Raw genomic sequence first — 13,649 nt, forward strand, 5'->3', positions numbered from 1 at the left:
ACAAAGATTGGCTCAAGGTTGTTTTCAAATTCCAGAATTTTGGAAATTTCAGATTAAGCTCTGATTCACTATAAGCTGAATTCAACTTTCTATTCCAGTGCTAAAGAAGAGTCATTATTGAGATGAGTTTGTGAAAGTTGCTGAAGAAAACAAAAAGAGAAAACTTGGATGTTAAAATACCTATTTAGTGCTAAGAATCCTTTTCAGCAAATTATAAAATTTTGAAGCCTTGAAGTCCTGTGTAATTACAACATATTGAAGCCATATTGATGTGAATTAGAGAAGTGTTGAAAGAAAGACTAGTTGGGTGTAATTGAGCTGAGAATCAGGTGGAAATTAGGGTAAAGACAGGAAAGGAAAAGAATCTGTTTAAGTTGCTGAAAAACTGAACTATCTTGCTTGTATAGTTTTAAATAAATCAGTTGAAACTCATGGAAGAAGTGGGATTGATGTGTGATAATCATGGGCACAAACTCAGATTCAAAATGCATCAGAAAAAAAAACAGAATGGAAAGAAGCTGGGAATATTTCAGAAAACAGAATCTGTTTTAATGGTAAGTTAGATGTTCAAAAGAAGAATTGGTAGAGCTGATGAGTTAAAAAAAAGCAACAGCCAATAGAGCTTCACTTCATGTTCTAGTAAATCACATTGAATAACTGCTAGACAACATGAAAATTTCAGATTTTACTTAATTTCCAGCCAAGGGGTGAATTTGTTGAGCCACTGATTTGTTGAATTGCAATGGATATTAACATTATCAATCAAGCAACAGCGAGAAATGGGGAGAAAAAGGAAAGTATCATTTTCAATTTGAATAAATTGAATTATACATTGGAATTACAGGAATTCTTTGGGATAATTGGTTGCTATTTCTTAGCTCTTGTGGAACTTAAATGTGAAGGTTAGGCCGAAGAGCTGCATAGATTTTTGAATGGAGTGATGTTGAATGGAGTGAACTGAAACAAACATGTTTAGAAAAGAGGGCAAGAAGTCAGATTAGCATTGTATCCATATCTACCACTATTAAACTGCAGATTGCATTTCATGAGGATAAACCTTAATAATGTGGATTCCAATTCAAGAATGCTAGTGGAGAGTAGATAGCAAGCAAGCCTATGGAAAGTATGAAACATGAGTTGCTTGAGTGAGCTCCACTCTACATTGATCATGACTTAGCATTTAGGATGAGAGCCACCAAAATTATTTACTGACCTTGTGAGCATTAGTGTGATACATTTATCTCGATTAATCATGAAGGATGAAATTTGCTGGGTGGTTAGTCAAGAACAAAGGTCTAATTCATGGCAGATACTTAATAATCCTAGATAACTTTCTTTCAATAGTTTTCTAATTATGATTGAGGATGATCTAAGGGGGGTACGATAGTAGGAGTTTTTCTTAGTTTCATTATTTTAGCTTTCAAGGGTAAGTGTGGGGGAATTTGATGAGTCAAGGTTTTTATGTAATTTTTAATCAATTCAATTCTGGATTTTTACATGAAAATAATCGTTAAATGAATTAATTTGATTATATTTGTGTCATGTGGTATAATTGAAGATTTTATTATAATTTCTATGATTTAATGGCAAATTTTACATTAATTGAGTTTATTTGATTTTAGGACTAAATCGGGTCAAGTTGTTTAATCGCAATCAAATCGAGCTAATCTGTGACCAAGCCAACATGGAAGACATGACCTAGATCGAGCCGATGAAGATCTCTCAAATTTTTGGAAAGTCCTAAGTTGCCCTAAAAGCCTAGATCAAGTCCAGATCATCAAATTAGGATTCAGTGATTAATCAACCCTCAACTATATATACACAAGTTTAATCGATTAATAAGCGGCTACTGTTCAACCAAATCCATTGAATTGCTTTATCCTAGAGAAGACTTTAGCCGGTTGATTGGGTGAATTCCAGCATCTGGACGAGGCGCAAAGGAGAGGGTTTCTCCGGCGAGCAGCGACCCTGTTTTTGCTTGTTCCGGCAATCTACAACGAAATCCGGCGCCGCGATCCATTGGAGGGGTTCTCTGAGGTTCGTGAGCACTCGTATATCATCATCAAACTGATCGGAGCAAAGCTGAAGCACGGAATCCAGTTTTTGCAGCTCCACATTCACTCGCGCAAGTGCTCTGTTCGGGTCTGGAAAGGGTTTTTCCGGGTTAATCAGAGTGCTGGCAGCGAGAAAATCACACGACGACCTAGTTGAAACTTCGAATGGATTATTGAAACCGCATTGTGGGAGTAAACGACTTGATTGACACCGAGTTGAGACAAATTCAAGGAGAAGAAGAGGGCTGGATGTGTTTTTGCGTTTCTGATTTTTGTTTCTCCCGTTTCTGCAGCTGTGTTTCTGAACTTCATGTCTTAGAAATCTTGTTAACGTGGTTAATGTTTAGTTTTTGTTTGAATTTAGATTGGCTTTAGGAATTGTTTAGCTTGGTTTTGCAATTCGTTCAATTTGATCAACTGAAATTCTGATTTCATTTCTAGAACTGCACTGTAGCGTGCCAATTTGGTTTCATGGTATCAGTTTCGTAATTGATAGGTTTAAGCCTGGGTTTTAGTCGTTTCTTATGTGAATTTGGATAGATAAAGTGCAAGTTAGGCTTGTTATTTGAAAATCAAATTGTCACTAGTTTAGTTTGATTTCTTTTCCTTGGTCCTTATAGCTACATTTCATGTTGCATGTGGAATCCGAGCTTTGCATTAGGGTCTAACAAGCAATAAATTTGAATTCTAATTCCTTACCATTTGAAGAAATTGAATTTACTCCTTACAATTAGATATGGCATGTTTCATGGTTAGATTCATATGTTTGATACTTTAAATTGAATTCCATTGCTAGATTAGGAGTTAAATTCATTTCAATAGCATTCTGATTTCATTAAGTCATTGCATTTTCATTTGCATTTTATTTTATTTTATTTTATTTTATTTTATTTTAAAACCCCAAAACCTCATTTTCATAGAAAACGCCAAAAAGAACGACACGTAAGCTCGAATTAAACGATTTTCTACTAGCCCTTGGAAAAATACGACTCGAGGCTCCTATACTTGATTCATTTGGATTAATTGTGGGTTTTCGATATTATAAATTCTAATTTGCAACCCTACTCGTGACAAATACATAGCAAATCTAGGGGTGTCACTCATCCATATCAGCATCTTTAGTTTGTTGTGCTTCTTCTTGAATTTGAAGATCCGCACCAACTTTATTGATAACTTCATCCACTTCATCATCATTTTGAACAAAACTTGAACATAGAAGCTTTTTTCCGATAACAGTGTCTATTGAGGGAATTCTTAGTGTTCAAAATATGCAACACATAGTCACCATCTTCATTGACAAATTCATTATTATAAAGTACCTCGTCATATATTGGACCTCCAATTAACTCGATTTTATTTTCTTCATGTTGAATGAATTGGGATGTCGAATCAATGCAAGGTGAGACAATAGAGATTTGGACTTCATCGAAAGATGAACCACGCTGCTGATTGCCATCAGACAAAGTAGGCTTCTGGTCTTTGATCAATGCTTCATCTAGATCTATCTCCTCGTCATCAACATCGTCATAAACTGGATCACCAAATATGTCGATCTTGTCATCATCTTCGTCGCCTCTTGTGATCGGACGATCGAGAGAGTAGGATTGATCGTACTCAATGTTATTGAGGTTCGCATCTTCATGGTTGTCCTCGCCGTCGTAGGAGGAAGGGGGACGTAGAAACATTGTGGAGCTTGCATTCTCTTGAAGTTGTAGGTGGTGGGGTAGTTGATCACAAATCTCTTAATCAACTGGTAAAACTCCTTCGTGTGATTATTGACTGATCTTGCATCCTACCTCAACGTCTGATATCGTTGAAACACAGTCTGAGTATAGTCGAAAGGAAGAAAGTAACTCTTCATCTTCATCTTCGTCTTCTCCCAGTCGATGATCTTGATCTTGCCTTGTTTCTCTTATGAGCGTCGTAGTTGTTTCCACCAGGCAGATGCTCAGCCCTTGAGTTGGATGACAACCAACTTTACTTTTATCCGATCAAGCACCTCATTGTAATCAAAAATACTTTCTATTTCATTGAACCAATCAGAATTCTTCTGCTTGAAAAGTTCCTGAAAACTCAGATAGATCAATTTGAAAATCGAAGTCTACATACCGTTCTTCTCGACCTCCATGATCCGCGACCCTATCGGGGTGGTTGTAAGGATTGTCAAAGGTAGATGCAGAATCAGAAGCACGGTCATAGCTCCTTCGACCTTCAAAATCCTGCATCACCAGACGTTGGATTAATTCTGCGACTTGCCTCCGCAAATCCTCAATCGTCTCCTCTTGCACGGTACGAGCTTCCTCTATCGGAACCTAATGAATGCGATCGCGACCGCCACGTCCACGACCATGACGACCCTCCATCGGATCTGATGCGCTCTGATACCAACTAACGTTAGACGGGATAGCGATTATCCCGGGGGCAATATTGAATCCATTGGTTCGACTACGAACGCTGGAAACAATCTTCTAAAACCTATTAATTCAGAAGAATAATAAGAGATAGGGAAATAAACGGCATTGCTGAAAATATTATTAAACCAAAACTTCTTCTCCTAAACATCAACTCATAACATGTTTATATAGACTCAAACTCTAAGAAAGATTCCTAATAAAATTTTTTTTTAACAAATTTGAAAAGAAAGATTTCTAATAAAAAGAAATTTGTTTTAACAAACTCGAAAAGAAAGATTCCTAATAAAAAGAAAATTTTCTTAACAAACTCGAAAAGAAAGATTCCTAATAAAAAGAAAATTTTCTTAACTGACTAAATTCCTAAAAATCCTAAACAGATTTTAAAAATCCTAAAATAAAAAAATAGAACTTTTCAAAACTACTCTAAATATCAAAAACTTCAAAAATTATCAAAATTAATAATAAAAATCTTTGGATGCTTCTGCATCAGTTTCCTTTTATAGAATGTTTGAGTACGTGCATCTATTTCTTAGGCTACGTTTGGTAGGATGTAATATAATCATGCTTGTAATGTAATTAAGTTTGTAATGTAATGTAATGTAATTTTACTATATTTGGTTGAAGGAATGCATGTAATCTTTGATTACAAGGATGATTACATTACAATGTTTGGTGTCCATTATTTTCAGTAAGAAATATAATTTTTATTATTATAAAATACCAATAATATCCTTCCTTTTTCTTTTTCTCATTATATTACTTGCCTTTAAACTAAGCCGAGTCTATGAGATGGTCACTTGTATTTATGACATTCCGTTTGTGATTTCCTCGGCAAATTCTTTTAATTTGAACACAATTTTAGTACAGGTCCCCTACGGAGCTTCCGTGAAGAATGTTATATCTGACTGCAGATGGTAAAAAGAGAAGAAAATAGATGTAGAAGATGATATAAAACAGACATATTGATGTAAAGAGTTCTACGAAGGGGGCATAAATGAAAGGGTTGCACCCCAGTCTTTTCCTTATTATTGTGGGCTTGTTGAATTGTCCCCTATAACTGAAGCAGTGCGATTGTTTTATATCTTACCTGGCCCGTGAAGTAATTTAAAATGCGTCGACAAACAAATTGAAGCAATCTTTCCTGACACCTGAAAATGAGATCCGCCCGTGAGCAGGGCTGGATCGCCGAGAGGCAGAGCCTCCGGTGTCAGATCGAGGCCCTGCTAGGCGAGCTCGGCGGCCTCAAATTGAGCAACACAAAGTACACAGCGAACTTAAAGACCCTGAACGACTCTTTGGAGGAGGAGTCAAAGAGGAGAAAGGCACTGGAGGAGAAGGTGGAATCCGGCGAGCAAATGGCGGAGGAGATGAGGGAGAGGCTCAAGACGGCGGTGCAGGAGCACGTGGCCGAGCTGTGGAAGCACAAGGCGACGCTGGTGGAGTTGCTGTCGAACCAATGCCAAATGGGGTCCGAGATGGGGCGGGTGCTGGTGCACGTGGAGGCAGCCAAGGGGAAGCTCAATGTGGCGGTGCGAGAGAAAGATGTAGCGGTGGAGGCAGAGGCGAAGGAGTGCGCCAAGATCTGGAAAGACTGCGAGCAGAAAGACAAAATCTTGGGCACAGTGCTGAGGAAATCTAAGCTCGATGCGACTGAGAAGCAGGTGCTGCTCAACGAAGTGAAGTTGTTGAGAGCGAAGAAGAGGCAAGTTGAGGGAGAGATGGGGAGGTGGAGGAAGATGTGGGAGTCGCAGCACAGACATGGTGTGGGCCTGCCGGAGCTGCAAGGGCATTAGGCGGGAAGTGCGGAGGAGGTCGGTCTTGAGCATGCAGGCGTGGGCCTGCCGGAGCTGCAAGGGTGTCAGGCGAGAAGTGCGGAGGAGGCGTGAGAGGAGAGGGAAGCGATGGGCGGCGCCGATGAAGTTGGATGGCGCTAGCATGTATGCGTCGCGGCGTGCCGATGGATGTGGGGAAGAGAAGGTTATGTGTTCGTGCGAATTGAGACGGTCAGGAGCGGAAGGATATATTTGGTACGATAAAAATAGAATCCGTAATGTAATCAGATTCCACACTATTTCTTTTGTAATCAAGATTACAGATCTTGACTCTTTTTTTGTAATCCAATTACATTACATTACATCTCTAAAATATTACTAAACAAAGTAAATCGATTATCTTGTAATGTAATCCTGATTATATTACAAGCTTGATTACCCCTTACTAAACACGCCCTTACTAACCATCTGGAAATAGAGGAAGGTGAAGATGCAACTGCGGTTGGGAGAGGGCTGGAAGGGGAGGAAGAGGAACTGATCGACTGATGCAGGGAGGAGAAGTCGCGAGGTGAGGAGGGGGGAGACGCGAGGTGAGGAGGGGGGAGAAGCTGGGAGAAGCGCAGCGCCGGAGCGTGTGAGGAAGAGGAGCGACGCGAGGTGAGGAGGGGGGAGAAGCGGGCTTCGCCTAGAGAAGGAGGCGGCGGGGAGAAGCACGGCGCCGCCTGGTGGAGGAGGGGAGACGCGCGAGGGGAGATGAGACGACGCGATACGGCGAGGGCTTTGTTGTCTGTGAAAAAAAAACGAAGAGGGGGGAATGAGTTTAGTGATAACTGAGGGGTGAGTAGGTTATCAAAATAAGGGAATCAAAATCATACTTTAATTCCGATTCCCATCTACCAAGCATTAGGTATGGGAATGAAACTAATTTCATTCCGATTCACACTCTTAAATCCGTCTACCAAGCAGCCCCTAAGTTGTAGTTGTTACAACCTTTCCATTCTTAACATCATCATCATCTAACTTGTGTTTTCACAAGTGAAGATCCAAAACAAAGAACTAAGAGCCACAAACACATTCGTTAAGTGACGTGATTGTTAAATGGACAACCAAGAAAAAAATGCACATGATCTAACTAATTTAATTGTAAGATCGATATATATGAGTGTTGAACTCTAATATTATCGTATGTGGTCACTTTGCTAACAAGTTGATTAGCAGCAACTCTTATCTCTTATTTACCCGGAAGGATGGGATGGATTGAGAAAGAAAATAAATTTATCATGAAAATAAAATCCCCTAAGGGAAATATATAAGAAGAAAAAAAGGAAAGAGAAAATAATAATAAAAATACAAAGGAAAAGAGCAGTGAAAAAGGAAAACAAATGAAATACAATGGGAGGGAGAAAAAAAAAGTTACTTTTCTTCCAAAAAAAATATTAGTAGCATGGATTTTTACAAATTTATTAGATGAATAAAGAAATAAAAATAATCAAAAATCTTGATCCGTTCAAAATTAGATAAAGAGAAAGAAAAATATTTTTTCATAATTTTTATTTTTGTTCTTCTAAGTAAATAGTGTCGATGTATTATAATTATTGAGGTGGTTTAGAGTTATTTCGAAAATGTTTAGTTTAATTTTAATAACGAATTTAGTTTAATAATAGACTTTTATAAAGTAATTAATTATTTTGATTTAAAATTTTTCTAAATCAATGTGCACAAATCAAACTTTCATAGTGTTATTTTCATATAAAGTTGAGATTATGCTCATTTTTTAACTGGTCATATTAAATATAGCTAACATAAATAATAAATAAAGAATATTATTTTATAATAAATAAAATTTTAAAAAATTAATTAAAACGGTATAGATGCAAATCGTTGAATGATTTCTAAAGCTATGAATAAGTTAGGTTGAGATGATGAGATTTACATGTAACCAATTAGAGTATAAAGTTTCTTCCACGGGCGATTAAGACACTTTTGATTTTTATGATTTTTAAAATAAACTTTAACATAATTTGGTATTGGTGTCGTTGGACCTATTAAATTAGGTATTATATTTTCGAGATATCCCTCCTATTTTTCTATAGGTTTATTAATCAGTTTTTGTCTGAAATTAATTAGTGGATTTAGGGAACTTTAAATTACTCCAAATCAAAGTTAATATATTCTTAGAAATCTTTTTGATGTATTTATGCCATCGCATCTAAATTTAATAGTGTAAATTTAGAACAGTGAATTAAATTGAAAGTACATTTTTAAAATTTTATTTTATAAATATAAAAATTTATTACTCTAAATTTGCGCTATTAAATTTAAATTTGAGAGCATAGATATATTAAGGAGGTTTTCAAAAGTACATTAATTTTGATTCAAAGTGATTCAAAGTTTTTTAGGTCCTTCAGCAGTTTTGTTCGAAAGGCTCATGGATATACATCATTCAAAAATTTAAAAATTTAATATTTTTCAAATAAAGACAGTCTTAATAACCTATTAGTGATGTTGGTTAGTGAGAATTTTTATTATCCTAAGTCTTATAATAAGTTTGTGATAAAATTTATTGAGCCTTATAATGATATTTTTCATTGTTCTTAATTTACAATATTAAATTTAGATTCGAGAGTATAGATATATTGAAATTTCATATATACATTGATTTTTATTTAAAGTGATTTGGAATTCTTTAAAAGTTTTGGATAAAATTGATTGATAGACATATAGAGAAAGAAGAGGAGTATTTTGAGGATATAAAATGTGATTTAGGTATTTTTTTAAAAAAAATTAAAATTAAAATAGAAAATTTAATAGGCTGGCTCGCCCAGTCCACAACTTAAATTTAAAATTTTTAATTTTTTTAGTGGGTTCATGAGTTGTAGGCTGCTTGCAACCATTGGGGATTTTTTAGCCCGCTAGGATGATGGATTGATTTGTCTCCCTCGGTATATGATAGATTTTTGACGAGTTCGAGTCGACTCATCCTATCGTGAGTCGAACTATCTGACCGCCTAATATAAATATTTTAAATTATAATATTTAATATTTTAAAAATAATTTAATATAGATTTATTATCAAATTCTTATTAATTTAAAATTTAATAATTAAATTGTCTAATTGTCTTCTTTAATTGGATTTTAAAATCAAAGATGACGTGTGATTTAAGTTATTTTTTAAAATATATAAATTTAAAATTAAAATAAATTTTTTTAATAAATTAAAATTTTAAAAATTTTAATTATATATATATATATATTATTTTTTTTTGGATGAATTCATAGTTGTGGACTATTTATAATTCATTTTAATTTAGAGATTTCTTAATAGGCTAGAATGATGGGTCGACTCAATTTCTTGTTAGATGATAAATTTTTTACCGATCGACCCATCCTATCATGAGTCACACAATCTTATATATAATATTTCAAATTATAATTATTTAATATTTGTTTAAAATAATTTAATATATAATTATTATCAAATTCTTATTAATTTAAAATTTCATAATTAAATTGTCTAATTGAAGTTTTTTCAAAATCAATCAACGGTCGATTTGTTCGCATGACGATTAAGCATATCTGTGGCGGTCAAATTATGACCGTTAGCGCTATAATCTACATGTTAATTAGATTTCTCGCCGAACGGAGTCGAAAGAGGGGAAAGAAGAGGTTGAGTCGGGCTTCTCCTGCGGCCGTTAGGGTTTCTACCCCGTCCACGCAAATCCTTCCCCGCTTCCTCGCCTCCTTCGCTTCTGCCGGTCCTTTTCCATTTTTTGGGGTTCCTCCCTCCCCCTCGACTCGTTGCGAGGGGATGATCATCGGGGGCAAGGCACCCAATCCCGCTTCCAGTTCCCTGGTTAGTTATTTTATCCGATACAAGAAATCTTGCTTCTCCTGCGGCCGTTAGGGTTTCTACACCGTCCACGTAAATTCTTCCCCGCTTCCTCGCCTCCTCCGCTTCTACCGGCCCTTTTCCAATTATCGGGGTTCCTCCCTCCCCCTCGACTCGATGCGAGGGGATGAGCATCGGGGGTAAGGCACCCAATCCCGCTTCCAGTTTCCTGGTTAGTTATTTTATCCGATACAAGAAATCTTGCTTCGTGTTGTGGGATTTGAGCCTTTTTGTTCGATGCCCTAATATTGCGATTGGCAGGTCATTGTAGTGAATCTCATAATTGCACGCTTATTGATTATCTTAAAGCACTTTGTCTGATTTCATTTTGGTTTAGTTTCCTTTTCTTGGTTTGTACTGGGTACTCACGCCATTTGTGCAAACATTCACTTTGTTTTATTGCTTCTATACCTTTGAAATTCATGTTATTTTCTGCGAGTTAATGTAACTTTTGTTTTACCCAGTAACCTTTGCAATACTCAATCTGTGAGTATTGGATCCGTTACTCATGGTTTCCAGTCATCTTGCATTGCTATATTTCTGATGGTCATTAGTTAGAAAACTAGGTTTTCTATTGTCTAGCAAAAACCTCAATTATCTTTTGTCAGGTGAGATTTTCCTGAGCTGAGTGATTTTTTCCTAATTAGTTCTTTTCAGTGTGCCCACCAATTTTTTTCTTAGAGCATTTTCAAGTGAATTAGGAGTAGCACAGTCTCTTCCAATGAATTTCTGTGAAGAAAGAAATATTAAGAATTTTAGGACTAGCAGCAGTTCATAATTTACATTTTCCCCTCAAGAATGATCCTAAGCTATCTAGTGGAAGAGATTACTAAACCTACCAACTAAACTCCACCTTAGCCTTGATGTTTAGGGTTTAGGGCTTTTCAATCTATATTTTGGTATGACTCCTCCTGTAATGTTCAAACTAGGATCTTTGTTATGTTGGTGGTTATTAGTATCCTCCTTGTTTGTAACATGTCAAACTTAGGTAGATTTTTTTTTCCATTCATTTCTTAGAAATGTCTTTTTGAAAAATTTAACATTACATGTTACATTATGTTTCATTGCCTTTACAGGTTAGTGAAGCTAGAAGTTTAGACAGAGATGTGGTTGAAAAAGGTTTGATTTTTATTTTCTTTGCGGTAAAAAATTCTAGTAAATTTGTAATTGTATTTAGTTATCTATTCCTGTATCCTGAATACAAAATTAATTGTTTAAGTTGTTGATATTAATTTGGGGATTGTCTGTTAACAAGTTTTCAATTGTCCTATCTGATCTGATTCTGCCACTGTTTTATCTGAACTGAAAGGTTCATCACATGACTTGGTATGTGATCCATTGGTTGGTTCATAAGATCAGTTATCTTACCTTAATAAATATCCTAGTTGAATCATAAATAATCTGTTCAAACAGCACTGATACTTTACATTGGGACCTAGAATTTGTTGATTGCAACTCTGGTTGAATTAACCAATGTAAAACACAACACAATTTACTATAGAACTCCATATTGAATCCTGAGCTACTGACATCTTTTGCTTCTCATTGTTCTAGAAATGGACAGCAGAACCCGCTAGTCTGACTATCAAGTCGCTAATTTCTTTAGTTGGAAGGAAACTGGTTCTGATTTTCTATTGTGCAACTTATATACATTTGTTAGGTAATGATTACTGGTGATCAATCTTTGACAGCTTGCCATGTGGCCTAAAAAAGCCAGTCAAGTTCACATTATCACAAAGCCTGCTTTAATCTTGGTTCGAGGAAAGAACTGCACAGAGTCTCAATGGGTGTCACCTGATGAAACTGAGATTACTTCCTATAGGCAAGTATTATTTAATAGCTTAATGATTTTTTTGACGGCTTAAGCAAAGCATTAGATGATCTTATAAACACTGCTAGTTTGTGTTTATAATTCTTCTCGTTGCAATTGATCTTTCTATAAATTCCATGATGTTTGCATACCTTCTTTGATTTTCATGAATATGAATTTCTGAGGTGCATGTTACAGTGAGAAAGAGGTAGAACAGCTATTGGATTCACGTGATCTTTGCATAGGTGGGGATTGCTTTGAAATGCTAGACAGGAGTGAAGCTGTATTTAATGTTATACCTTATGTGAAGGTTAGTAATGATATCGTTGATCACACAGTAACTGCCTAGATGCATCTTAAATTTGTTGCTGATGTGATGGTTCTCCCTCCAGCAAGTACTAGAAGTTCCACCAGCGAGTGTAGATGGATCAGCTAATGCTATTTTCTATTAACTACAGAGGAGTTGATATTCAGAAGGTAATTTTTAAAGTGGATGGTATCTCATTTGATAATAGTTTGTGCATCCTATGCTTCTCTGACATTTTTCATCCTAAAGGTGTGATTTGAAGAAGCTATTGCTTCTACACTAAAAGATCTTAATATCTTTTTTAACATAAAACACATTATTTTTCTGTCATTTTTTGCTCCAAGTTTTCTGTTGGTTTCTATATTGACATATTTTGCATATTTATTTATTTTAGATTAACTTGAAATACTAGTGTTTTATTTTATTCTTTGAGATCTTGTAACATGAAATATTAGTAATTTTAATTTATTATATATATTAATTTCAATATATAGTAATATAAAGCAAGGTTTGAGATCTTGTTCTAAGATGCTCTGTGGTTGGAATAAGATGTAGGGTTGTGCTTGGTGCCAATGCTGGTGGGGTACTAAGCACCAACCCTAGGTTTAGGAAGAGGTCACCCAATGTTGTTTGTTCTGAGAATGCATCCTTGAAGTTGCGTGTCATACATGGAATGAAGGAAGTTCCGGTCGTCTTAGTGCAAATATAATCCATCTCTCGCCTGCTACCTCCACTCCGCCACTCCCTCTCTCGCCTGCTACCTCGTCGTCGCTCGCTAGCCAGTCGCGACGCCGTCGCTGCCCTCCCGCCAGCCTGCACAGGCCGACGCATCCGACACTGTCGCTCATCCCGACATCATCGCTCGTCCGCACGCAGCCCAGGTGTCGCCACTCGTATGCTCTTTCGCAGTCTACGACTCCGACGCTGATCTCCCTCGCGACAACTCACTTTCATTGGAGGCTTCAATCCAGAGCCTCCGTTTCCGACCACCAGTAGTATCTCACGAGCTTCTCCTCCCTTTTGCCCGATCTCGTACAGCAGCTCGGGATTCAGCCTTACTCCTCCGCTAGCAACTCAAGCAAACTTGACTTCTCGAAGAAACAAGACCCTTCTTCTCTCTTGTCGAGCGGCAACACCCCTCGTTCCCATCTTTTGACGAACAGCCAGGACTGTCGATCCTTCCTATTTCCTGGGGTGAGCAGCATGAGTTCTTCAAGGTTGCTGTAATTTCAGGGTTTTGGGTGTATTATAATGATTGAAAGTGTTCCTTCGCAATTCTTCATCTTGACCAGTCCCTTGGTGTTCAAATATGTATCGTAGCAACAATGGAGCATCTTTCCATCTAATTTCACCTTATATTATTGGTTTATTTCAGTAAATCATAACATATGGTAGTTTCTTAT

The 13,649-nt window shown here is 36.5% G+C and overlaps 1 protein-coding gene and 1 long non-coding RNA gene across 10 annotated transcripts in view; both read left to right on the forward strand.

Annotated features, from left to right (window-relative positions):
- The first annotated feature begins 9,936 nt into the window (after positions 1 to 9,936).
- On the forward strand, positions 9,937 to 11,945 carry LOC141842937 (uncharacterized). Its single transcript, XR_012603002.1, has 3 exons — positions 9,937 to 10,269; positions 11,206 to 11,248; positions 11,821 to 11,945. It is a non-coding gene; the product is annotated as an uncharacterized LOC141842937 (long non-coding RNA).
- Positions 11,946 to 12,138: 193 nt separating this feature from the next.
- LOC141842936 (uncharacterized) overlaps positions 12,139 to 13,649 on the forward strand; it is a 65,135-nt gene continuing 63,624 nt past the window's right edge. For all 9 annotated transcript variants that reach the window (XR_012602994.1, XR_012602991.1, XR_012602992.1 and 6 more), the window contains exons 1-2: positions 12,139 to 12,249; positions 12,332 to 12,416. The gene's annotated coding sequence lies outside the window, so the exon portion shown is untranslated. The remainder of the gene's footprint in view (positions 12,250 to 12,331; positions 12,417 to 13,649) is intronic.

The sequence above is a fragment of the Curcuma longa genome, chromosome 12, assembly GCF_044706935.1.
Source record: "Curcuma longa cultivar G26 ecotype Majalengka, Jawa Barat chromosome 12, ITB_CL_G26_1.1, whole genome shotgun sequence".
Lineage (NCBI taxonomy): Eukaryota > Viridiplantae > Streptophyta > Magnoliopsida > Zingiberales > Zingiberaceae > Curcuma > Curcuma longa.